Source organism: Sciurus vulgaris, assembly GCF_902686455.1.
Source record: "Sciurus vulgaris genome assembly, chromosome: 10".
Classification (NCBI taxonomy): Eukaryota; Metazoa; Chordata; class Mammalia; order Rodentia; family Sciuridae; genus Sciurus; species Sciurus vulgaris.
The window spans coordinates 77,644,615-77,672,460 of NC_136470.1; the positions used below are offsets into that span (position 1 = coordinate 77,644,615).

Consider the following 27,846-nt stretch of genomic DNA (forward strand, 5'->3'; position numbering starts at 1 on the left):
ACAGCCAGATTACTTTTCATGATGTTTAAAACTTTTACTGATGTCAAATGGAGGAAAGGAACAGGGAAGAAAGAAGAAAAGAGAAGAGAGGAGAAGAGGGAGAGGGAGAGGGAGGGAGGGAGAGGAGAGGAAAAAGAAAATAGAAGATTTTAACTAAGTAATAAAATTTAAAACAAAAAAAAAATTAAGCCACATGCTAGTCTGGTTACATTCTTTGAAATAGGTAGATGTGGTAAAATTGGTAGATGTGTTAGATTGATTAGGCTGCTCTAACAAAATGCCTTAGACTAGGGTCAGGTTAAGGGGCTGAAACAGTAGATATTTATGGCTCTCATTCCTCAGGAATTCCTGTAAACCTTATTAGCTCCCAAAAGCTTGCATCCAAACACCATCACTTTAAAGGTTATGGGTTCAGCATGTAAATGTTAGGGGGATACAATATTCATGTCATGGTTACAACCAAATTTTTTGGTTACATACCAAGATAAATTATTTCAATTGGAAGAAATTAAGGTAAACATATTTATTAAAACTATTTGGGGACTGGGGATATAGCTCAGTTGGTACAGTGCTTAACTTGCAAGCATAAGGACATGGGTTCAATCCCCAGCACCACAAAAACAAACAAACGAACACACAAACTATTTGGTTATTTTAACAAATACTCAGAGCAAGGAGAGCTCATTCATCCCCTAGGTAGTTTATTGACTTTATAAAGACAGATACCAGGGGATTGAAGCACTCAATCTACCAGAAACTAACATTTTTTTAATGCAAGTCAAGTAACCACTGTAGAGTTCAGTTTCACTGTCCTTAAGAGTATAAAGTGCTCTCTTCTTTCCCTTTAATTATTTGGATTAGCAAATAGATCAAATCATTCTTAAAGCCAGATCCCATAAAAATCCCAAGTGTAAATTATTAATTTGTTTGGAACTAACAACTAAGATTAAGATTCATGCATTCACGTGTGTGTGTGTGTGTGTGTGTGTGTGAGAGAGAGAGAGAGAGAGAGAGAAAGAGAGAGAGATTAACCAGCTTATTATTATTTATTTACATATTGTTATCTATCATTGAACAAGATAATTTCTCATATGTACTTATATTTGAGTTAAATATAATTTTAATCCAAATAAAATTTTATTTCCAGGTAAAGTCATTTCTTTAATCTCTAGTCAAGGACCATAGTAATCTTAAAACAGAATTTTATCTGTCAATCACAAATAACAAATATAAATCACTGTGAACTTTAGGGCACATTAGAACCATGATAATAAATCGACATTTAAATTATATAAATCTTTTTATAATTTACATGAGAAGTTCCAATTTCATTCAGTACTTGAAAAAAAAAAATCCAAGGAAAAGGATCTGAGAGGAAGATGGCCAGGCCATAGCACAGTCACACTTGCCATACCATCGGGTAAATTTGGCCATAGAAGCCACTAAATGTGATAGATGAGGTTTTGCAAAATAGGAAAGAAGATACCCAACCTTTCAATGTAAGCCTTCAGAAAGAACATCTCCCATTTATTCTCCTAAGGCAAAACATACTTTGACAAAGAGATTATTTTATTTAACAAAATGGATATATATGGGTATTTGTTTTACACCTTCTTCGATGATTGAGCAGTGAGGGTTGCTGACATAGGAAGGTGGGTAGGCACACTGTCAAGTACATATGCTCTCAGAGGCAATTTGTGGAAGTAAAAAAGGTCATGTCACTTTTTTTATTGTCTTTATTCTAAAAAGGAATGCTGGTTTCCTCAATGTCTCCACCCCAACATTCAATTGAAAATGAGGCAAAAGTATTTCCAATGGAAGTATTCAGTGATTCAATGCAATATAGGAATCTTACACTGTATCCTCCAGGCTTTGACTTCAGACATGCAGCTGAGAGGATTCAGATTCTGAATATAAAACTTTGATTCATTACAAGTTGGCACATGCTACTTCAAGGAACTGAAGGAGCCTCCAAATTTCATTCAGAGCTGCAGCTTGGCAGCGATTTCATTCCTGGTTTCAAAGTTGTTTTCCTTTCACCCATTTGCGAGCTGAAACCAGAAAATGATTCTGAGAGGAGCTGCGTGCTGCAACAGATGTATTGCATGAAAATATACAGAAACATACAGAAAGCCTAGAGAATATAAGCCAGCATTATCCACAAAACTTGTCAATTACATAAAATTAAAAGAATAAAACAGAAATAAATATCATTAATCTTGCAAATCATTATGAGAAGATGAGTTTTACCTCCCTAGTAATGAGTGCTAAAATCTGTGAAACAATGGGAAATGAAGTCCAAAAGTAGAGTATTCTTGTATAATACCAAAAGAAGCAGCAGAGAATTAAAAAAAAAATTTTGATCATTTCCCTTTCCTCCTCCACTGGGAAGGCATCTGATTTCTTCCTGTTGAATTTGCTAATAATTTAAATATCTCATTGAAATGAGTTATCATTGGCATGAACCTGGCCTGGTTTTTGTATAGTTCATTTCCCTTCAGTCCATTCACTTCCTTCAGCACCAGTGTCAAGACTAGGGCTAGAGCATATCTGTTCAGCGAACAACTTTGTTAACTCAAAGTCTTTTTTTAGAAAGCATATCCATTTTCTATGTTTATTTCCTTAAGAAACTGCATCAACACCTGGGATAACAAAAATAGGTATGGGAAATTATTCATAATTTATCACAGATACCAGTCAATACTTTTCCTCAAGAAAGTCTGCTCTGTGAGACAAACAAATGATATTTATTTAGGACTCCAGGTCAGTTTGAGGAAAGTTCAGTTTCTATACGCAGAGAAGGGAAGAGACCTTTCCCAACAGGAAAATTCTTTTAAAGAATATAGCTTAGATCATGCCTGCCCACCCAACAACACCACAGACAGATGCTGAACACCGTGTCCCCCATCACTGGAGCTCCCCAGCTTCACTGAAGGATGGTGCACTCATTTTGAATTATTCCTGAGGGCAGGGCCAACATCATTGGAAGGGTGGCACCCTTTCTGAAACACCTGAAGGAGACTGGAGGCCCTTTGACAGGTACCTCTTTTTACTCACCTACATCCCACACCCTTCCCCATCCTCTACATTCACCACTAGGAATTCTGTAAATAATAATTGAACTTATTCTCTTTGTTACAATAATGTTAAAGTCATTATAGGGACTAACTGGTTCAGGGCTGCATTTTATTTGTATTGGGTGCGACTAATGTTGATCTACCCTTCAAAGGAGAGGTACTGGAAAACTGTGGGGTCACAATAATCCTGCAGGGGGGAAACTTCAGTACCTCAGATCTTCACTGCTGGAGGGGAATATACAGAAACAATAGTGAAAAACAGAGGAAGAAAGTGTCCGTAACAAACCAAGATGCAATTTTGATAGAATACAATGACAGCATGGCAATAGAAATGACAGAAAAAGAGTTTATAACCTGCATAATTAAAATGATTTGTGAATCAAATCATGAGATACAAGAGCAAAGGCAGGCAATGCATGATCACTCCAATACACAGTTAAAAGACCGAATGCAGGAAGCAACAAAACACTTCAATAAAGAGATACAGATTAAAAAAAAAAAAAAAAAAAAAAAAAAAAAAAAAAAAACAGAAACACTTGAAATGAAAGAAACAATAACCAAATTAAAAACACAATAGAAAGCATCATCAACAAAATAGATCTCATGACAGACAGACAGAATCTCACTGAGGACAACATATTTAATCTTGAAAATAAAGTTGAAAAAACTGAGAAGATATTAAGAAATCATGAATGGAACATCCAAGAATTATGGGATATCATGAAAAGACTAAATTTAAGAATTTTGGGGATTGAAGAAGGCACAGAAATACAAACCAAAGGAATGAACAACCTGTTCAATTAAATAATATCAGAAAATTTCCCAAACCTGAAAAACGAAGTGGAAAATCAAATAGAAGAGGCATACAGAACACAAGGTGTACAAAATTCAACAGATCCACAACAAGACACATTATAATGAAAATACCTCACATACAAAATAAAGATAGAATTTAAAGACTGTGAGAGAAAAGTGTTATATTATCTATAAAGGGAAACCAACATGGATATTAGCAGATTTCTCAGCCCAGACACTAAAAGCAAGATGGCCCTGGAACAATATATTTCAAACTCTGAAAGTACATGGATGCCAACCAAGAATCCTATATCTAGCTAAATAACCTTCAGATTAGAAGATGAAATAAAATCTTTTCATGATAAACAAAAGTTAAAAGAATTTACACATAGGAAGCCTGCACTACAAAACATTCTCAAAAATATATTTCATGAGGAGGAAGTGGAAAACAATGCAAGTCAGCAAAGGGAGGAACTTCCCGAAAGGAAAAAGTTAATCAAAGGAGAAACCAATCAAGTTGAAAACCAAAAATAAGCCAAAATGACCAGGAATACAAATCATATCACAATAAAAGCCCTGAATGTTAATGGCCTACACTCAATAATCAAAAGACAGAGACTGGCAGATTGGATTCAAAAGAAAGACTCAACAATATGCTGCCTTCAAGAGACTCATCTCATAGAAAAAGATATCCACAGACTAATTGTGAAAGAATGGGGAAAAACATACCATGCACATGGACCCAGTAAAAAAGCAGGGGTCTCCATCCTCATATCAGATAAAGTGGACTTCAAAACTAAGTTACTCAGAAGGGATAAAAAAGGACATTTCATACTGCTTAAGAGAAGCATAAAACAGCAAGACATAATAATTTTAAATATTTATGCCCCAAACAATGGAGCATCCATGTACATCAAATGAACCCTACTCAATTTTAAGAATCAAATAGATCAAAACACAATAATAGTGGGTCACTTTAATACACTGCTTTCACCACTGGATAGATCCTCCAAACAAAAACTGAGCAAAGAAACTATTGAACTAAATAATAAAATCAATGATATAGACATAATGGATATTTGCAGACTATTTCATCCATCATTGAGTGAATATACTTTCTTCCCAGCTGCTCATGGATCCTTCTCCAAAATAGACCGTATGCAATGTCACTAGAAGCCATTAGTAAATACAAAAAAACAGATACTACCTTGTATCCTGTCAGACCACAATGGAATACAATTAGAAATCAATGATAAAATAACAAACAAAAACTACCCCTACCCCTGGAGACTAAATAATATGCTATTGAATGATGCAATGATAACAGAAGACATCAGGGAAGAAACTAAAACATTCTTAGAGGTAAATGAGAACAATGACACAACATATCAAAATCTCTGGGACACTGTAAAAGCAGTACTAAGAGGAAAGTTCATTTCATTGAGCTCATACATTAAAAAAATTAAAAGTCAACAACTAAATGACGTAACATTACAACTCAAAGTCCTAGAAAAAGAAGAACAGGGAGTTTCAAGATGGTGGACTAGAGGGTGACTGCATTCCATGTTGCCCCAGGACTCAGGATTTAAGAAGAGAAGGTATTGAGAGACTCAGGACAAACTCAGAGCCACCGGGTGAGTCTTCCCCACTGGACAAGGCTCCCCAGCAGGGGCGGTAGTCCCAGAACGCAGGAAACTTTGTGGAGAAGAGTTGCCCATTGAGACTCCACCACTGGAGCTGTGAATCCAGACAGCCAGATTCATCACATAGGAGGGCTGCCTAGCAAGAGACTTCCCCACAGAGTGAGGCTCCCTGGCCTGGGAAGTAGGTCCAAACAGCAGGGAACTTCTTGGAGGAGGACCGCCTGACAAGAAAGTTCCCATCAGAGTGAGGCTTCCCAGATCTGGTGGTAGTCCCAGACCCCAGGGAACATCACAGAGGAGGGCTGCCCAGCAAGAGACTCCCTTGAAGAGCAAGGCTCCCCGCCCCAGTCGGTAGTTCTGAACTGCAGAGAACTTCTCAGGGGAGTGCTGCCAAGTGAGACTTCCCACTGGGTGAATATTGCCCACTAGGTGAGACTTTTCCACCAGGACAGTAGAACCAGAGACCCAGGCCCAGATCAGCCATGCCCAAGCCCACAGTCTAGTGCCCCTTTGGCTGATCATCAGTAAACACCTGGAGGTGCCTCTGCCCACTAGCAGGGACTACACCCCACCTGAAGGCCACCACCCCTAGACGGGCAGGTTCCTTGTGAATCACTGCATTATCAAGTTCCTCCAAGACTTCAGGCTACTGAAGGCTAGGAGGTGAGTTATTGGAAAAATACAGGGACACTAGAACTCAATAGGAGAAATCTGCAATATTTTAAAGTTTCACTACTAGAAGGGAACATACCTGAGCATTATGAGAAAACAAGGGAAGAAAATTTCCCAAACAAACCAGGATGCTACATCAATAAAATCCAATGACAGCATGGAGGAAGAAATGTCAGAAGGGAGTCAGAATATACATAATTAAATTGATCAGAGAAGTAAATGATGAGATGAAAGAGCAAATGCAGGCTTTGAGTTATCATACCAATCAACAGAAGAGCAAATGTGGGAAGCAAAAGATCATTTCAATACAGAGTTAGAGATACTGAAAAAAATAAAAAACCAAACAGAAATTCTTAAAACGAAGGAAACAATAAACCAAATTAAAAACTCCATAGAAAGCATAACCAATAGGATAGAACACCTGAAAGACAGAACCTCAGATATTGAAGACAAAATATTTAATCTTGAAAACAAAGTTGATCAAACAGAGAAGATGGTAAGAAATCATGAACAGAATCTACAAGAATTATGGGATATCATGAAAGGCCAAATTTAAAAATTATTGGGATTGAGGAAGGCACAGAGAAACAAACTAAAGGAATGAACAATCTATTCAATGAAATAATATCAGAAAATTTTCCAAATCTGAAGAATGAAATGGAAAATCCAGTACAAGAGGCTAATAGGACTCCAAATGTACAAAATTACAACAGACCCACACCAAGGCCCATTATTATGAAAACACTTAACTTACAAAATAAAGACAGAATTTTAAAGGATGCAAGAGAAAAAAATCAAATTACATTAAGGGGAAAACCAATATGAATATAAGCAGATTTTTCAACCCAGACCCTAAAAGTTAGAAGGGTCTGGAACAACATTTTTCAAGCTCTGAAAGAAAACAAATGCCAACCAAGAATCTTATACCCAGCAAAACTTACCTTCAGATTTGATGACGAAATAAAATTCTTCCATAATAAACAAAAGCTAAAAGAATTTACAGAAAGAAAGCCGGCACTACAGAACATTCTCACAAAATATTCCATGAGGAAGAGATGAAAAACAACGATGTAAATCAGCAAAGGGAGGAACTACCCTAAAGGAAAAGCCAAATAAAGGAGAAACAAAGTCATGTTAAAAAACAAAAATGAGCCAAATGACTGGGAATACAAATCATATCACAATAATAACTCTAAATGTTAATGGCCTGAATTCATCAATCAAAAGACATAGACTGGCAGATTGGATTAAAAAGAAAGACCCAACAATATGCTTCCTGCAAGAGACTCATCTCATAGAATGAGATACCACAGAAAAAAGGTGAAAGGATGGGAAAAAACATACCATACACATGGATTCAGCAAAAAAGCTGGAGTATCCATCCTCATATCAGATAATGTGGACTTCAAGCCACAGTTAGTCAGAAGCAATAAAGAAGGACATTTCATACCTCTTAAGGGAAGCATAAATCAACAAGACATACAACCATAAATATCTATGCCCCAAACATTGACTCATATGTCAAACAAATCCCTCTCAATTGTAAGAACAAAATAGACCACAAAACAATACTACTAGGTGATTGTAACACATGTCTCTCACCACTAGACAGATCTTCCAAACCTAAACTGAACTAAGAAACCATAGATCTCAATAACACAATCAACAATTTATACTTAATGGACATATATAGAATATTCCATCCAACAAAGATCCAATACACTTTCCTCTCAGCAGCACATGAATCCTTCTCTAAAATAGACCATATTTTATGCCACAAACATACTGTTAGCAAATACTAGAAGATAGAGCTACTACCTTGTATTCTATCAAACCATAATGGATTGAAACTAGAAATAAATGACAGAATAAAAAATGGACACTACTTTAACACCTGGAGATTAAATAATATGCTATGGAATAAAGAATGGATAACAGAAGACATCAGGGGGAAATTTAAAAATTCTTAGAGGTAAATGAGAACAAAGATATATCATATCAAAATCTCTGGTACATTATGAAAGCAGTGCTTAGAGGAAAATTCATTTCATGGAGCGCATTCAATAAAAAAAGAAAAAAATCAACAAATAAATGACCTAACACTACAGCTCAAAGCCCTAGAAAAAGAGGAACAGAGCAACACCAAAAGTAGTAGAAGGCAGGAAATAGTTAAAATCAGAGTTGCAATCAATGAATTTGAAACAAAACAAACAATAGAAAAAAATTAACAAAATAAAAAGGTGGTTCTTTGAAAAAATAAACAAAATTAATAAACCCTTAGCCACACTAACAAAATGGAGAGAGAAAATTCAAATTACTAAAATTCCAGATGAATAAGGAAATATCACAACAGAAATGATTGAAATACAAAACATAATTAGAAGCTATTTTGAAAATCTATACTCCAACAAAATAGAAAATCTCAAAGACATCAACAGGTTTCTAGAGACATATGAATTACCTAAACTGAACCAGGAGGACATACACAATTTAAATAGATCAACTTCAAGTAATGAAATCGAAGCAGTCATCAAAAGCCTATCAACAAAGAAAAGTCCAGGACCAGATGCGTTGTCAGCTGAGTTCTACAAAACCTTTAAAGAAGAGCTCATTCCAATACTCCTCAAAGTATTCCATGAAATAGAAGAGGAGGGAACTCTTCCAAACTCATTCTACAAAGACAATATCACCCTGATATCTAAACCAGACAGAGACACATCAAGGAAAGAAAATTTCAGACCAATATCCTTAATCAACATTGATGCAAAAATACTTAACAAAATTTTAGCAAATTGCATACAAAAATATTTAAAAGATAGTGCACCACAATCAAGTGTGTTTTATCCCAGGGATAGAAGGTTGGTTCAATATCCAGAAATCAATAAATGTAATTCACCATATCAACAGACTTGAAGTCAAGAATCACATGATTATTTTCATAGATGCAGAGAAAGCATTTGGTAAAATACAGCATCCCTTCATGCTCAAAACACTAGAAAAAAGAGGGATAGTGGGAACATTCCTTAATATTGTAAAGGCCATGTATGCTAAGCCCATGGGCAATATCATTCTAAATGGTGAAAAACTGAAAGCATTCCCACTAAAAACTGGAACAAGGCAGGGAGGCCCTCTTTCACCACTTCTATTCAAAATTTTCCTTGAAACTCTAGCCAGAGCAATTAGACAAACCAAAGAAATTAAAGGGATACGAACAGGAAAAAAAGAACTCAAACTATCCCTGTTCACTGATGACATGATTATATATTTGGAGGAACCCAGAAATTCCACCAGAAAACTTATAGAACTCATAAGAGAATTCAGTAAAGTAGCAGGATATAGGATCAATGCTCATAAATCTAATGCATTTTTATTCATAAGTGATGAATCCTCTGAGAGAGAAGTTAGGAAAACTACCTCATTCACAATAGCCTTGAAAAAAATAAAATACTTGGAAATCAATCTAACAAAAGAGGTTAAAGACCTCTACAATGAGAATTACAGAACACTAAAGAAAGAAATTAAAGAAAACATTAGAAGATGGAAAGATCTCCCATGTTCTCAGATAGGCAGAATTAATATTGTCAAAATGGTCATACTACCAAAAGTGCTATACAGATTCAATGCAATTCCAATTAAAATCCCAATGATGTACCTCACAGAAATAGAGCAACCAATCATGAAATTCATCTGGAAGAGTAAGAGATCCACAATAGCTAAAGCAATCCTTAGCAGGAAGAGGGAAGCAGGGAGTATTGCAAAACCAGAAATTCAACTATACTACAAAGCAATAGTAACAAAAATGGCATGCTATTTGCACCCAAATAGACAGGTAGATCAATGGTACAGAATAGAGGACAGAGACACAAACCCAAATAAATACAATTTTCTCATACTAGACAAAGGGACCAAAAATATGCAATGAAGAAAAGATAGCCTCTTCAACAAATGGTGCTGGGAAAACTGGGACACTATGAAAGCAGTACTAAGAGGAAAATTCATTGCATGGAGTGCATTCCAGAAAAGAATGAAAAGTCAACAACTAAATGACCTAACATTACAGCTCAAAGCCCTAGAAAAAGAAGAACAGAAGAACACCAAAAGTAGTAGAAGACAGGAAATAATTAAAATCAGAGCTGAAATCAATGAAATTGAAACAAAACAAACAATTCAAAAACTTGACAAAACAAAAAGTTGGTTCTTTGAGAAAGTAAACAAAATAGACAAACCCTTAGCCACCCTAACAAAGAGAAGGAGAGAGAAAACTCAAATTACTAAAATTCATAATGAAAAAGGAAATATCATGACAGACACCACTGAAATACATAACATAATGAGAAGCTACTTTGAAAATCTGTATTCCAACAAAATAGAAACTACCAAAGACATTGACAAATTTGTAGAGACATGTGCTCCTCCCAAACTGAACCAGGAGGACATACACAATTTAAACAGATCAATATCAAGCAATGAAATAGAAGAAGCCATTAAAAACCTACCATCCAAGAAAAGCCCAGTACCAGATGGATTCTCAACTGAGTTCTACAAGACCTTCAAAGAAGAACTCATTCCAATACTTCTCTAAGTATTCCAGGAAATAGAAAAAGAGGGTACCCTACCAAACTCATTCTATGAAGCTAATATCACCATCATAGCCAAAGCAGGCAAAGACATATCAAGGAAAGAAACTTTTAGACCAATATCCTTGATGAATATAGATGCAAAGATCCTTAACAAAATACTGGCAAAATGTATCCAAACATATTAAGAAAATCATGCACCACGATCAAGTGGGGTTCATCCCTGGAATGCAAGGTTGGTTCGACATCTGTAAATCAGTAAATGTAATCCATCATGTCAATAGACTTAAGGATAAGAATCATATGGTTATATCAATTGATGCAGAAAAAGCATTCGACAAAATACAACACCCCTTCATGCTCAAAACACTAGAAAAAATAGGGATAGTAGAACATACCTGAACATTGTAAAAGCTATTTATGCTAAGCCCATGGCCTACATCATTCTTAATAGAGAAAAACTGAAACCATTCCCTTTAAAAATGGGAACAAGACAGGGATTTCCTCTTTCACCACTTCTATTCAACACTGTTCTCGAATCTCTAGCCAGAGCAATTAGGCAGACTAAAGAAATTAAAGGGATACAAATAGGAAAAGAGGAACTTAAGCTGTCACTATTTGCGGATGACATGATTCTATATTTAGAGGATCCAAAAACCTCCTCCAGAAAACTTCTAGACCTCATCAATGAATTCAGCAAAATAGCAGGCTATAAAATCAACATGCATAAATCTAAAGCATTTTTATACACAAGCAATGAAACAGCTAAAAGGGAAATGAGGAAAACAACTCCATTTTCAATAGCCTCAAAAAAAAAAAAAACTTGGAAATCAATCTAACCAAAGAGGTAAAAGAACTCTACAATAAAAACTACAAAACATGGAAGAAAGAAATTGAGGAAGACCTTAGAAGATGGAAAGATCTCCCATGTTCTTGGATAGGCAGAATTAATATTGTCAAAATGGCCATACTACCAAAAGTGCTATACAGATTCAATGCAATTCCAATTAAAATCCCAATGATGTACCTCACAGAAATAGAGCAAGTAATCATGAAATTCATCTGAAAGAATAAGAAACCCAGAATAGCTACAGCAATCCTTAGCAGGAAGAATGAAACAGGGGATTATTGCAATACCAGAACTTCAGCTATACTACAAAGCAATAGTAACAAAAATGGCATAGTATTGGTACCAAAATAGGTAGATCAATGGTACAGAATAGAGGACACGGACACAAACCCAAATAAATACAATTTTCTCATACTAGACAAAGGGACCAAAAATATGCAATGGAGAAAAGATAGCCTCTTCAACAAATGGTGCTGGGAAAACTGGAAATTCATATGCAAAAGGATGAGACTAAACCCCTATCTCTCACACTGCACAAAAATCAACTCACAATGGATAAGGACCTTGAAATAAGACCAGAGACCCTGCATCTTATAGAAGAAAGAGTAAGTCCAAATCTTCACCTTGTTGGCTTGGATCAGACTTCCTTAACAGGACTCCCATAGCACACAAAATAAAAGCAAGAATCAATAACTAGGACAGATTCAAACTAAATAGCTTTCTCTCAGCTAAGGAAACTATCAGTAATGTGAAGAGAGAGCCTACAGAGTGGGAGAATATCTTTGCCACTCATTCTTCAGATAGAGCACTAATTTCCAGAATATATAAAGAACTCAAAAAGCTCTACATGAAGAACACAAATAACCTAATCAACAAATGGGCTAAGGATATGAATAGACACTGCACAGAAGAAGATCTACAAACATATGAAAAAATGTTCACCATCTTTAGTAATAAGAGAAATGCAAATCAAAACTACACTAAGATTCCATCTCACCCCAATTAGAAAGGCAATTATCAAGAATACAAGCAATAATAGGTGTTGCAGAGGATGTGGGGGAAAAGGTACATTCATACATTGCTGGTGGGGCTGCAAATTAGTGCAGCCACTCTGGAAAGCAGTGTGGAGATTCCTTAGAAAACTTGGAATGGACCCACCATTTGACCCAGCTATCCCACTCCTCAGCCTATACCCAAAGGACTTAAAATCAGCATACTGCAAGATACAGCCACATCAATGTGCATAGCTGCTCAATTCACAATAGCCAGATTGTGGAACCAACGTAGAAGTCCTTCAATTGATGAATGGATAAAGAAACTGTTGTCTATATATACAATGGAATATTACTCAGCTATGAAGAATAATAAAATTATGGCATTTGGAGGCAAATGGATGAATTTGAAGAATACCATGCTAAGTGAGATAAGCCAATCTCAAAAAAAACAAAGGACAAATGATCTTGCTGGTAAGTGGATGATGACACATAATGTGGGATGGGGGGCAAGAATGGAGGAAGAAGGACTGTATAGAGGGAAAAGAGGGGTGGGAGTGGTGGGGGGAGGAAAAAATAACAGAATGAATCAAACATCATTACCCTATGTAAATGTATGATTACGCAAATGGTATGCTTTTACTCCATGTACAATCAGAAACAACATGTATCCCATTTGTTTACAATAAACATAAATTTTAAAAAAAACTTTGCAGAAATTATTCCACTATCTCTGAGAAGGTAAATGTTGCTGAAGTTGCAAACATGTTTTCTTAGTCTAAGGTCTCCAAAAAGCAAACGAAAAGAGTTTCAAGAGATTTATTGAGAGGTAAAAATGCTGAAGAGAATCAGAGAAGGAGGGATGATCAGGACTGAATCCTTTGAAGGGGAAAGGGTGGGAAGGAAAATTGAGTAGGAAGAATCTCAGACTGCAAGAAAGTTGAAAGAAAGTTTTGGTGACCTTGAAAAGACATTCTGAAGCCAATGTAACCTATTAAAAGAATTCCACAATACCTGTCTTCCTATCTGACTCTCCAGGTCTTAGTCCTGAAATGACCCAGAAGTAGGGCTACTGACTAATATGGTGGTGGATTCTACTGCAGAACACAAGGCAGTCCATTAATCATGGAAGCTACAGCATAATATCTGACATACATTTCTCATTCACCATAATCTACCCTCTTTCCCCACTCTGTGTTGAGGAATTCCTCTTAAAGGTGGCTTCTGATCCTGAGGCTGAAGCAATCCACAGAAAGGAGATGTCATTGGGTTGAACTATAGTCTCCACTTACACAATCTCAGATCATCCTTGAAAGATTGGAAATTGTGAATTTTAAATTTTCCACACCCTCAACTATAATCTGGGTGAATCTCAGGGATTTATGAGATGATGTGAATTAAACTTCTATTCCTGAGGGGTCTGAACACAATGATCATTTTGCTTCTTAGACCCAGATTGTTACCATTGTTAGTTCACACTTACTATGAGGTAATACTAGGAAGCACCTAAGCAGTCCACTTTGTTTCCAATATCATCCTGCCTGCCACACTTTACAGAATGCAACATAGTCTCCTGTCAGTCAAGAAAAATTTACTCTTGCTGGGCAAGGTGGCATAGGCCTGTAATCCCAGCTGCTCAGGAGGCTGAGGCAGAAGGATCCTGAGTTCAAAGCCAGCCTCAGCAAAAGTGAGGTACTAAGCAATTCAGTGAGACCCTGTCTGTAAACTAAATAAAAAATAGGGCTGGGGATGTGGCTTAGTGGTCAAGTGCCCCTGAGTCAATCCCTGGTACCAGAAAAAGAAAGAAAAATTACTCTTGTGTGTATGTTAACTCCTCTTTTCTCATGGAGGTTCTTGGCTACAAAGAGTTCCAAGTAGGGATCTACCAGTAACAGTTAGTAACCCTGGCAAGAGAGCAACCACTTTGAAGAACAAACCTCCAACCATGTAGAACCAAATGTATGGGGATATATCTGTGGGTCATGGAAATAACTAAAGTTGAGTCAATTGTGTTTCTGAATTTTGTTCCTGAACTCATACATTTTGTTAACGTTTTGTTATTTTGAGATTCAGCTTAAAATCAAAGCTTCTTACTAAATATGATGCAGATGTGTCTCTTGAAACTATTCCAGCCTCTCTGAGATCAACTCTTCCTGGATGGTGCTATATATGTAACAACCAACGAATTATGTGGTCTTGAGACTATACCCACACTTCCATCCTCTGACCAGATGCTTTGCCACATGGACCTTAAAAATTAGCCCTACTGGGTTACAAGCTGTACATACCCGCACATATATACATACAAAAACACACTCTCATCAAAAAAGTAGTTGATTTTTCCTATTTGATTGCCTGAAGAATCATCTCTTTCTTACTTGAAATTCAGAAAACTTACTAGAATATTTATCATAATTGATAACTGTGTATTAAATCATCAAGGAATGGAAAGTTGTTTTTAATCCTACAGATTCAATTTGTTCCTCACTCAAGAAACTACCGTCTTCTCTAACTGAAACTTCACCACCATGTTTTGTGTTCTTTTCTTTTCATGTACATTAACCTATAGCAGAATTGCTTTTAATCTACTTGGAGTTTGCTTGAGAATTCTGTGTGTGTGTGTATATATATTTATATAATTATGTTATATGTGTGTGTCTTGATTTATAAATATGTATATATACAAATACATATATATATAGGAAAAAAGCTAAAATAGAAGTTATATAAAAATTATAGTAACATAAATTTTGTTAACATTTTAATGTGCATTATCATCAGGATTCAGATTGTTTTTCTAAAGTCAGGGTATGCATTGAAATCTTTCATATTTCAAAGAAAAAATGTGTTTTCTTACAATTTACCCAGATCTTCAGTCTTTACAACTGACTTCATTTTCAGAACTAGGAAGATGAAATGGACAAAACTGCCAACTGTTTAATGGTACAAGATTTTAGCAAGCAAGGATAGTTTAAATTTGGATTTTCAGTAACCCTTTTTGTGCTATCAGCAAATTCAGAGGTACACACTATGTTTTTCTTCTTTTGTTAAAATAATTAGTATTTCTAAATATATCTCTTGTTAATCATGATTGAATATTTTTGGCATTTTTGGATTTCTTCTAGTAGTGATAACAAAATACCAGTTCTGGTTCTCTGATGACTATACTCAGGCATATATTGATTTTATTTTCTTAAGAAAGATAGGTATAGTATATGGGACACCTGAAAATAGGTGAATATTAGCAAGGTTTTAAGATTATTGTTTCTTTCCTTATGTATCTGGGTAAGAGATAAAGGACTACTAGAATCTTCTATTGTCCTTTTCCCTTCTGACAGTTTTTAAAATAACATGGTTATGGTTTGAAGAGTTCCTTGTTTTGAGATGAGTACTGCTTCTCTTTGCTTTCTTGTTCTATTTTGTTCATTTAACAAGGTTTAGGGTTAGAGAAGTACATTGTGGTATAAAATCAACATTGCATTAAAACTGGAAGTCCTTAAAGGAGCCTTAAATGTAAAGTAAAGATAATTTCACTTTTTGTGAAGAAATTTACTTGCCATGTTAACTGGTTTTCTTTAAATAATAGTTTCAGTTAGTGAAGCAATTATCTCAAGGAAATCACTAGAATTACAGTAATTTTAGATCTGGATTGACACAAATGTGAAGATATTGAATAAGAAGAAATGTATTTACTCATGAATTCAGAAGCAAAATGTGTTATAGAATGATTTTTTTTCCTGAATTTTGGCATTAGCAATATATATTAATAGTAATATAATGCCATCTACTTGTTACTTTTGAATATTACTTGGAGTAAATTTTCCTTGAAATTTTTGATAGAAGATAATATGAGCTACTAGCATAATAATTATATAATATGATAAACTATAATGCAATAAATAAAGATACTTATTGCCTTTATTTTTACTTTTCCCTGGATACTCAAACAAATCCTGCATTTACATGACTGATATAAAGTTTTGAAAATCTGTAATATTATTTTCAGTTTTGACAACAGAAATCCTCTATAATTTCTTAAATATTGATCCAAAATAAGTGTTTCCCTTAAGTATAGGGAGTTTTTAATCATTAAATTCTGTATTGTGCACAAATATTTGTATAGGCTCGTGGTTTTTAGCTTTTTTGGTGAAATATTCAGAAAATTTTTAAAGAAAACATTACTAATTAAGATACAGCTTAAACACAAATGCTAATTTGTTTTTATTCTCTATTTAGCCTCACAGGATTCAATAATAAAAAATATCCTCAAAAGTAAAAAAAAGAAAAAACCATGGATGCCAGTCGCCAAGCCCACCCACCCCACACACACCTCTGACAGACACCAGTTGCTGAGCCTGCCCACCCCACATACCACAGATGACTCAGGACACCCACACACCACAGACAGATACCAGTTGCTGAGGACGCATAGCCCCCCCCCCCCCCCCACATCGCAGAGGGACACTGCACCTGCCCCCTGTGCTGACTCAGCGCACCCTCGCTGGGGCTCCCAAGCTTTTTTGGAGGATGGTGCAGGCATTTTGAATTATTCCTGAGGGCATAGCCATTATCATTGGAAGGGCAGGTCCCTTCCTGAGACACCTACAGGAGACTGGAGGCCCTTTGACAGGTACCTCTATTTACTCACATACACCCTTCCCCATTCTCTTTGTTCACCACTAGAAACTATGTAAATAATACTTGAACTCATCTTGTTCATTACAATAATGTCAAAGTCTTTGTAGGGGCTATATGGTTCAGGGCTGCATTTTCTTTGTATTGGGTGCTGCTAATGTTGATCTACCCTTCAAAGGAGAGGTACTGGAAACTGCAGGGTCACAATAAGCCTGCAAGGATGAAAATTCAGAACCTCGGATCTCCACTGCTAGAGGGGAATATACAGAAACAATATGAAAAAACAGGGGAAGAAAGTGTCCCTAACAAACCAAGATGCTATGTTGATAGAATCCAATGACAGCATGGCATTAGAAATGACAGAAAAAGAGTTTAGAATCTGCATAAAATGATCCGTGAAGCAAAAGACAAGATAAGAGAGCAAATGTAGGCAATGCACGATCATTCCAGTAAACAGTTAAAAGAGCAAATACAGGAAGCAAAACAACACTTCAATAAAGAGATAGAGATTCTGAAAAAAAAAAAACAAAACAGAAATACTTGAAAGAAGCAATAAACCAAATTAAAAACTCAGTAGAAAGCATCACCAGCAGAATAGATCCTCATGGAAGACAGAATCTCAGACAATGAAGACAAAATATTTCATCTTGAAAATAAACTTGAACAAACTGAGATGATGTTAAATCATGAACAGAACCTCCAATAATTATGGGATATCATGAAAAGGCCAAGTCTAAGAATTACTGGGATTGAGGAAGGCACAGAGATACAAATCAAAGGGATGAACAACCTGCTCAATAAAATATCAGAAAATTTCCCACACCTGAAAAATGAAATGGAAAATCAAATACAGGAGGCATACAGAACACCAGGTGCACAAAATTACAACAGATCCACACCAAGACACATTATAATGAAAATACTTCACATACAAAATAAAGATAGAATTTTAAAGGCTGCAAGAGAAAAGCAGATTACATATAAAGGGAAACAAATACGGATATCAGAAGATTTCCCAGCTGAGACTCTAAAAGCAAGATGGGCCTGGAACAATATATTTCAAGCTCTGAAAGTGCATGGATGCCAACCAAGAATCCTATACCCAGCAAAACTAACCTTCAGATTGGATGATGAAATAAAATCTTTCCATGATAAACAAAAATTAAAAGAATTTATAAATAGAAAGCCTGCACTACAAAATATTTTCAGCGAAACCTTTCGTGAGAAGGAAGTAGAAAACAATACAAGTCAGCAAAAGGAGGAACTACCCTAAAGGAAAAGCCAATCAAAGGAGAAACCAACTCATGCTAAAAAGCAAAAATAAGTCAAAATGACCAGGAATACAAATCATATCACAATAATAACCCTGAATGTTAATGGCCTATACTCAATAATCAAAAGACATAGACTGGCAGATTGGATTCAAAAGAAAGACCCAACAATACACTGCCTTCAAGAGACTCATCTCATAGAAAAAGACATCCACAGACTAAAGGTGAAAGGATAGGGGAAAACATACCACGCACATGGACCCAGTGAAAAAGCAGGGGTTTCCATCCTCATAGCAGATAAAGTTGACTTCAAAACTAAGTTACTCAGAAAGAATAAAGAAGGACATTTCATACTGCTTAAGGGAAGAATAAAACAGCAAGATATAATGATTTTAAATATTTATGACCCAAACAATGGAGCATCTATGTATATCAAACAAACCCTTCTTAATTTTAAGAATCACATAGACCAAAACACATTAATAGTGGGAGAATTTAACACACCACTCTCACCACTGGATAGATCCTCTAAACAAAAACTGAACAAAGAAACTGTAGAACTAAATAATAAAATCAATGATATAGACTTAACAGACATTTATAGAGTATTTCATCCATCATTGAGTGAATATACTTTCTTCTCAGCACCTCATGGATCCTTCTCCAAAATAGACCATATGCTATGCCACAAAGAAGCCATAAGTAAATACAAAAAATAAACATACTACCTTGTATCCTGTCAAACCATAATGGAATACAATTAGAAGTCAATGATAAAATAGCAAACAAAAACTACTCTTACACCTGGAGACTAAATAATATGCTATTGAATGATGCAATGATAGCAGAAGACATCAGGGAAGAAACTAAAACATTCTTAGAGTAAAAAGAATAATGACACAACATATCAAAATCTCTGGGACACTGTAAAAGCACTACTAAGAGGAAAATTAATTGCATTGAGCTCATACATAAAAAAATTAAGTTAAATACTAAATGACCTAACATTACATCTCAAAGTCCTAGAAAAAAACAACAGATCAACACCAAAAATAGTAGAAGAAAGAAAATAATTAAAATCAGAATTTAAATCAATGAAACTGAAACAGGAGAAAAAGTTCAAAAAATTGACAAAACAAAAAGTTGGTTCTTTGAAAAAGGAAACAAAATTGATAAACCCCTAGCCACACAAATGAAGAGAAGGAGAAAGAAAACTCAAATTACTAGAATTCATGATGAAAAAGGATAGATCACTACAGACACCATTGAAATACATAACATAATTAGAAGCTACTTTGAAAATCTGTACTCCAACAAAATAGAAAATATTGAAGACATTGACAAATTTTTAGAGACATATGATCCTCCCAAACTGAATCAGGAAGACGTACACAATTTTAACAGATCAATTTCAAGCATCAAAATAGAAGAAGCCTTCAAAAACCTATCAACCAAGAAAATCCCAGGACCAGATGGATTCTCAGCCGATTCTACAAGACTGTTAAGAAGAACTAATACCAATACTCCTCAAAGTATTTCAGGAAATAGAAAAGGAGAGAACCCTCCCAAACTCATTCTATGAGGCTAGAATCACTCTGATACCAAAACCAGACAAAGACACATCAAAGAAAGAAAACTTTAGACCAATATCCCTGATGAACATAGATGCAAAAATCCTTAACCAAATACTGGCAAATCACATACAAAAATATATTAAAAAGATAGTGCACCATGATCAAGTGGGGTTTATCCCAGGGACGCAAGGTTGGTTCAACATCCAGAAATCAATAAATGTAATTAAAAAGAATTAAAGTCAAGAATCATATGATTATTTCAATAGATGCTGAGAAAGCATTTGATAAAATACAGCACCCCTCCATACTTAAAACACTAGAAAGAGTAGGAATAGTAGGAACATACCTCAACATTGTAAAGGCTATCTATGCTAAGCCCATGGCCAACATCATTCTTAACGAAGAAAAACTGAAAACATTCCCCCTAAAAACTGGAACAAAACCACTTGTGCCCTCTTTCTCCACTCCTATTCAACATCATTTTTGAAACACTTGCCAGAGCAATTAGATCAAAGAAATTAAAGGGATACAAATAGGAAAAGAAGAACTCAAGTTGTCACTATTTGCTGATGACATGATCCTATATTTAGAAGATTCAGAAAACTTCTGGAACTAATAAATGAATTCAACAAAGTATCAGGATGTAAAATCAATACACATACATCTAATGCATTTCTATTCATAAGTGATGAATCCTCTGAAAGAGAAATTAGGAAAACCACTCCATTCACAGTAGCCTCAAAAAAAAAAAAAAAAAAAAACTTGGGAATTAATCTAACAAAAGAGGTGAAAGACCTCTACAATGAAAACTACAGAACACTAAAGAAAAAAATTGAGGAAAACCTTCAAAGATGGAAAGATCACCCATGTTCTTGGATAGACAGAATTAACATTGTCAAAATGGCCATTCTACCAAAGGCAGTATACAGATTCAATGCAATTCCAATTAAAATCCCAATGACATTCGTCACAGAAATAGAGAAGCAATCATGAACTTCATCTGGAAGAATAAGAGACCACAAATAGCCAAAACAATGCTGAGCAGGAAAAGTGAAGCAGAAGGTATCACAATACCAGAACTTAAACTATACTACAGAGCAATGGTAACAAAAAAGGCATGGTATTGGCACCAAAATAGACAGGTAGACCAATGGTACAGAATGAAGACACAGAGACAAAACCACATAAATACAGTCAGCTCATAGTAGACAAAGGAGCCAAAAACATACAATGCAGAAAAGATAGCCCATTCAACAAATGATGCTGGCAAAACTGGGAATCCATGTGCAGCAAAATGAAATTAAACCTGTATCTCTCACCCTGCACAAAACTCAACTCAAAATGGATCAAGGACTTAGGAATTAGACCAGAGATTCTGCACAAATAGAAGACAAATATGTCCGAATCTTCATCATGTTGGCTTAGGATCAGACTTCCTTAACAAGACTCCCAAAGCACAAGAACTTAAAGCAAGAATCAATAAATGGGATGGCTCAAACTAAAAAGCTTTTTCTCAGCAAAGGATACAATGAAGAACCTGAAGAGAGAACCTACAGAGTGGGAGAAAATCTTTTCCACACGCACTTCAGATAGAGCACGGATCTCCAAAATTTATGAAGAACTTAACAAAACTTTGCTCCAAAAATACAAAGAACCCAATCAATAAATGGGCCAATGCACTGGACAGACACTTTACAGGCATACAGGCAATTAATAAATATACGAAAAAGTGTTCAACATCTCTAGTAATTAGAGAAATGCAAATTAAAACAACTCTAAGATTTCATCTAACTCCAATTAGAACGGCTATTATCTAGAACAAAAACAGTAATAGATTTTGGCATGGATATCGGGAAAAAGGTACACTCATACATTGCTGGTGGAGCTGCAAATTGGTACAGCCACTCTGGAAAGCAGTGTGGAGAATCCTCAGAAAACTTGGAATGGACCCCCCCCCCGTGCAGAATCCTTAGAAAACTTGGAATGAACCCACCCTTTGACCCAGATGTCCCACTTCTCCATTCATACCCACAGGACTTAAAGTCAGCATACTACCATAATGCAGCCACATCGATGCAGCTCAGTTCACAATAGCGAGATTGTGGAACCGACCTAGAAGCCCTTCAACAGAGGAATGGATAAAGAACCTGTGATACATATACACATTGGAATATTATTCAGCCATAAATAAGAATAATATTGTGGCATTTGCAAATAAATGGATGGAGTTGGAGAATACCATGCTAAGTGAAATAAGCCAATCCCAAAAAACAAAGGCCAAATGTTTTCCTGGATAAGTGGAGAATGATATATAATGGGGGTGGGTCGGGTGGGGAGTGAGAGAAGAATAGAGAAAATTTGGATTATGTAGAAGGAAATGAAAGGGAGGGGGTATGAAAAAATGGTGGAATGAGACAGACATCATTACCCTATGTACATGTGTATGAATCTACATCGTGTACAACCATGGAAACAAAATGATGTACCCCATTTGTGTGCAATAAATCAAAATGTTGTCTGTAAAAAATTTAAAAATAAGTAATAATTAAATTTTTAAAAATGTAATGAATGACTATAGGAGCCTAATAACAGCAGAATGACTGATATAAAAAAAAAGTTAAAAAGATCAAAATAACCCCCCCAAAAAATACCACTATATTTTTTTCATTGGCTCTTTCTCTTTAAGTAAATATCTATTTTTTCCAACACGAGTAAACACGTGGAGGACATTGACAATATAATTTCCACCACCTTTGCTTCATTCTGTGTTGTTTGCTCATAGGTTTACTTTCTCTACCCCAAAACTCCTTGGCTCCATATGTATGCCTTGGTTTTTCTTTATATACTTCTAATCTTCTAATCTCTATACAGTAGGTAGATTATAAAAAATATTAAAAAGGTCAATAAAAGATGAGAATGAGAAATATGTTGAATTTTTTTAATGCAAATATGTTACATAAAGCCTAAATCTGAAAGGAATTGGTTCTTCCTTAACCTTGGCAAGGAATACAGACAGAGGTTAAGGACAGGGATGTTGGCTCTTTAGAGGCATGTGGCTCTAATATGGTTAAATTTGTTGCATTGCAAAATGACTCTATTGCCTAAATTCTTAAACATTTATTACTAAAGTAACATTTTACAAGCTTTCCTGCGATTATCTCACTTAAGTCTCAGAACCTTCTTGTGCAGAAGGAATACTGTTTTCTTTGTCACATATACAGAAACTAAGCTTCAGAGAGTTTTAAAAACAAGTAATTCACCACACAAAATTTCTAATCATACAATGTTATAAGAAGTAACACACAACAGAAAAGATGGACATTTGGAACGTTAATTTTCAAGGTAATCAGGAATAAATAAGGTCTAATAATATAATTTACATATTTGGGGAAGAGTTGGCAGAGAGTTGCAAGCCAGATATAAGATTGATGGCTCAGGCAGAATGAGTAGGTGTGTGATTGAGGACTCAGAAAAAATGTGGAGTTTAATTAGAAATCGGTTGGATCCAGATCGTGACAATCTGTAGTGGTCAACAGCAGATTTGATCACCAGCTTTAAAAATGCTGTAAGAAACTACCAAAGCACTCAGTCTGCCAAACCACCCCCTCCTTCCCCTGTTTCTTTGTTTCCAGAGAGAGTGAGTGTAGAGGGGAAGGAAGGGGAAGGTTGGCAGCAACTGAGCTGGAACCACTTGAGGAGTGACCTGAGTCAGATGAAAAGATTCAGAATGAGGGTGGAGGGGAGCTCAAACAGGAATTTAGGTAGGATTCTACAGGGGAACCAGGGAGAGAGAATTAGCTCCCGATCTCTCTAATTTAAATACGAATGTCCCTGCTCCCATATCTTGCCCCACTCCTAGGGCAAAGTTAAACTTCACAATTACTGTTACTTTGAGAATTTCTCCACTTCAACAAGGCCTCCAACTGGCCAGGGCTGTGGAAGAAGACGTGACTGGATTCAGGTTATTTCCTATCTTTGAACAACCTGCTCCTCAGGATCCTCAGTGACAAGTATGAGCACACCCACCTAGCCCTTTTTAAACACTGAAAAAGGTGAAGTCTGCATGTAGCTTATATGGTCCAACCTCCCCATTTGTGCAAAGTTTGTTAGAATCGCTGGCTAATGAAGATTTGCTGCCTAGTGATTGGATCACAGTAGCTAGAGCTTGTCTTTCTGGTGGCATTGTTTGTTATGTAAATGGAGTTGGATGGAGTTTTGCTCTGAGCAGGCAGACAGTAATAGGATACAGGGAATGAATTTGACTTTTGAAATGCTGACTGTAGAGCAACAGCTAAATTTTGATCTACAAATTTGCAGATAAGTGTGTGTGCTAAAAGGGCATGAGGAGAGTTACCTACTAAGGAAGAAAGGACTTTGGATATTTCTCAGATCCTACAGGGACAGGATGAATTATTTTCTGACTTTGTGGCACATTTATACCAGGCCGTGAGTCACATGATTGTACTTCCAACGTCGCTGAGATTTTAAACAACTGGCCTTTCAGAATGCCAACAAAGCTTTCCAGGAGGTGATCCACCCCCATTGCACGAAAGGCTTGGTGTCTGAATTCATCTGCCTTTGCACAGACATAGGAACCGCATGTACGCAAGGTGTAGCTATGGCAGTTGCCCTGAAGCAGGCATTTCAATCTCCAGTAAAAGGTAGAGATTCTGAGAATGGGTGTTTCAATCTGGCAAACCAGGACTCTTGGAAGCACCTAGGACAAAGGCAAAAACCCAGCATTTGCCCTCGGTGTGGGCAAGGAAAGCACTGGGCCAATGCATGTGAGTCGCAAATGGAGGCGGAAGGGCCGGTCCTTAGTTTCCCAGTGAGGAACCGGGAGGCGGGGTCAGTCCCACCTAACAATGTGGGCGCCATTATCCTCCAATCCAGAGCAGTCATTCGCTCCAGCCCAGCAGGCTCTAGGCCAACCTCCGTTTGCTCTGGCCCAGCCGCACGCTCCCATATCCAGAACTTTTTCCGGAATGGAAATGGAAGCACAGCAGCTGGGAAGGGGAGCTTGGACCTCCTTCCCTCTTCCCAATTTGTACTAACCCCAGAAATGGGACCCCAGTCTCCATGGAAATTTATGGGCCTTTACCATCAAATACTATAGGAATAACATTGGGTAGAAGCAGTTTGGTCTTAAATGGAGTCTAAATCGTACCTGGCGTGGTTGATTCAGTTTACTGGAGAAATTAAAATTATTGTTCAAACGGCTTGTTCTACGATTCAGCTTTCTCCAGAGAATACAATAGCTCAGATCCTTTTTTTGCCTTATCTTCCAGCCAGAAAGGTTTTAGCAGATGGACCCTGGGAAGGTCAGAATTCCAGATCCACAAACAGAACTTACTGGGTTCAATTAGTTAGGCAAGAGCGCCCTCTACTGTATCTAATAATTAATTACAAGTCCTTCAAATTGTTGATTGACACAGGAGCCCTTGCCTGTAATTTCCATGCCATTCTGGCCTTGAGAGTGGGATTTACATACAGCCCCTGCTAACTTAAAAGGCGTTGGTCAAAATTTTCAGCCTGCTCAAAGTGCGTAGTACTTCCGATGGTACAAGGAAGATGGCAATACAGGACTTTTCAAACCTTACGGCCTTGATAGTGTGTCAGTTAATTTATGGGACCGAGATATATTAAGCAACATGGAGTTTTATTAGTGAGCTCTAATTCAGTGACTTCTCAAATGATTAATCATTTCCACACTAAAGGATTGGGGGAAAAAACAACAAGGAAGGTATTCACCTGTACCACTGTCCTCTCAGTAAGTATGATATGGATTGGGTTATTCACCTGATCTGATCAACCTTGTTAATGGGGGCATTGATCTCCTCCCCGACCCAGAAAATAGCAGAAAAAATTAATTGGCTGTTCAATGATCCTGTCTGGGTTGATCAATGGCCCCTTACAGGGGAGAAGCTAGTAGTAACTCAGATGTTAGTTCAAGACCAGCTTCAAGCTGGTCATATCGAGCCTACCTTCAGCCCATGGAATAACCCAATTTTTGTAATAAAGAAAAAATATTTGGCAAATGGAGACTATTACAAGATCTCAAAGTAATTAAACTATGGGATTGATGGGTGCCTTGCAGCCTGGGCTTCCCTCTCCTACTGCTATTCCTTTTGATTATCAATTGATAGTAATAGTAATAGATTTCCATTGCACTCATCAATGGAAAGAGATTTGCATTTAGCATTCCAGCTGTCAACTTCAAAGAGCCAGTAAAAAATTTCTCACTCAAGGTACAGCAAACAAGCCCCGCATTATGTCAGACTTTTGTGGCACAAGCCATTGCTCCATTGCAAAAGTAATATCCCAATGCGTATATAATTCATTACACAAACAACATTCTTTTGGCTCATGCTGATCCAGATATGCTTTTAAAATTTTTGCCCAAGTTAGAAACCTCACTCACCACGGTGGGTTTATGCATAGCACCTGAGAAAGTACAAAAGTCTTCTTTTTGAGGTATGTACGATACATCCACAGAATTTATAAATCAGAACTGATGTTTTACACAAATTTTAATGATTTTCAAAAGTTAATGGTAGATATTAATTGGGTGTGACCTAGTTTAAATTTATCTACTGCTGATTTAAACCCTTTATTTAAAATTTTGCGTGGAAATTCTTCTCCAGCTTCTCCTCAACAACTTATAGCAGAAGCAAGCGCTGCTCTAACAAATGTTGAAGCTGCCATCAAGACTGCACAGCTTACTAGAGTTAACTTACAAGAACCCATATATGTGTTAACATTTCGCACTATTCATACTCCCACAGGAGCAGTGAGGCAGCCTTCAGGAGTTACTGAATGGCTTCATCTTGCTCATTCTCATCCAAAATCTTTAACCCCACTTCATGATATTGTCATATAATTGGTAATTAAAGGTAGAACCCAAGCCATTAGTTGATTGGGTCTGAGCCCTCCCTATTATAGTTCCTTTCACCAATCAAGAACAAAGTTGTCTTTGGCAAACTTCAAATACTTGACAAATAGCTTTTGCTAAATTTCCTGGCCGTTATCCTCATGATAAGATTGTTTGATTTGCTATTGCAACCTAATTTATTTCTCCAAAAGTTGTAATTGCTCACCCACTAGCTGGGGCAGTGACTGCATTTACTGGTGGCTCAAGCTCAGGAAAAGCATGTTTTTATGGCCATGCTCATACTGAGGTGGTACAAACTTCCTAGATTTCTGCACAATGAGCAGAGCTTCAAGCCCTCATTTGTGCCCTACTTCATTTTGCTAACGAACCAGTTAACATATACCATGATAGTGCTTCTAGGGTGGAAGTAGTTAAACACATTGAGACAGCTACTACTGGACATACATCATCAAAAGAGTTATTTCATTTACTCCATATTTTATAAAAAACAGTTCAAGTACATGAATATCCTTGTTTTATTGGTCATATTAGAGCTTATTCTAAGCTTCCAGATCCTTTAACATCAGGTAATACTAGGGTTGACAAACTTGTAGTAGCCTGTCAACAAATGTTTCCATATAATTATGTTCAAGCTTCTCCTTCTTTACATCATCAGAATGTTTCCAATCTGCACAGAAAACTTCATATTATGTGAGAACAAGCTCATCAAATGATTCGTCAATGCCCACAGTGTGTAGTGTGCACTCCAACTTCACCCGGTGGGGTTAATCCCCATGGTTTATGGCCAAATCACCTGTGGCAGATGAATGTAACTCACCTCTCTTGATTTGGCAAAAACTGTTATGCTCATGTTACTGTTGATACTTAC

The 27,846-nt window shown here is 36.5% G+C and overlaps 1 long non-coding RNA gene across 1 annotated transcript in view; it reads right to left on the reverse strand.

Annotated features, from left to right (window-relative positions):
* The window catches only part of LOC306671087, a 123,949-nt gene that overhangs the window by 516 nt on the left and 95,587 nt on the right, over positions 1 to 27,846 (reverse strand). The window lies entirely within an intron of this gene.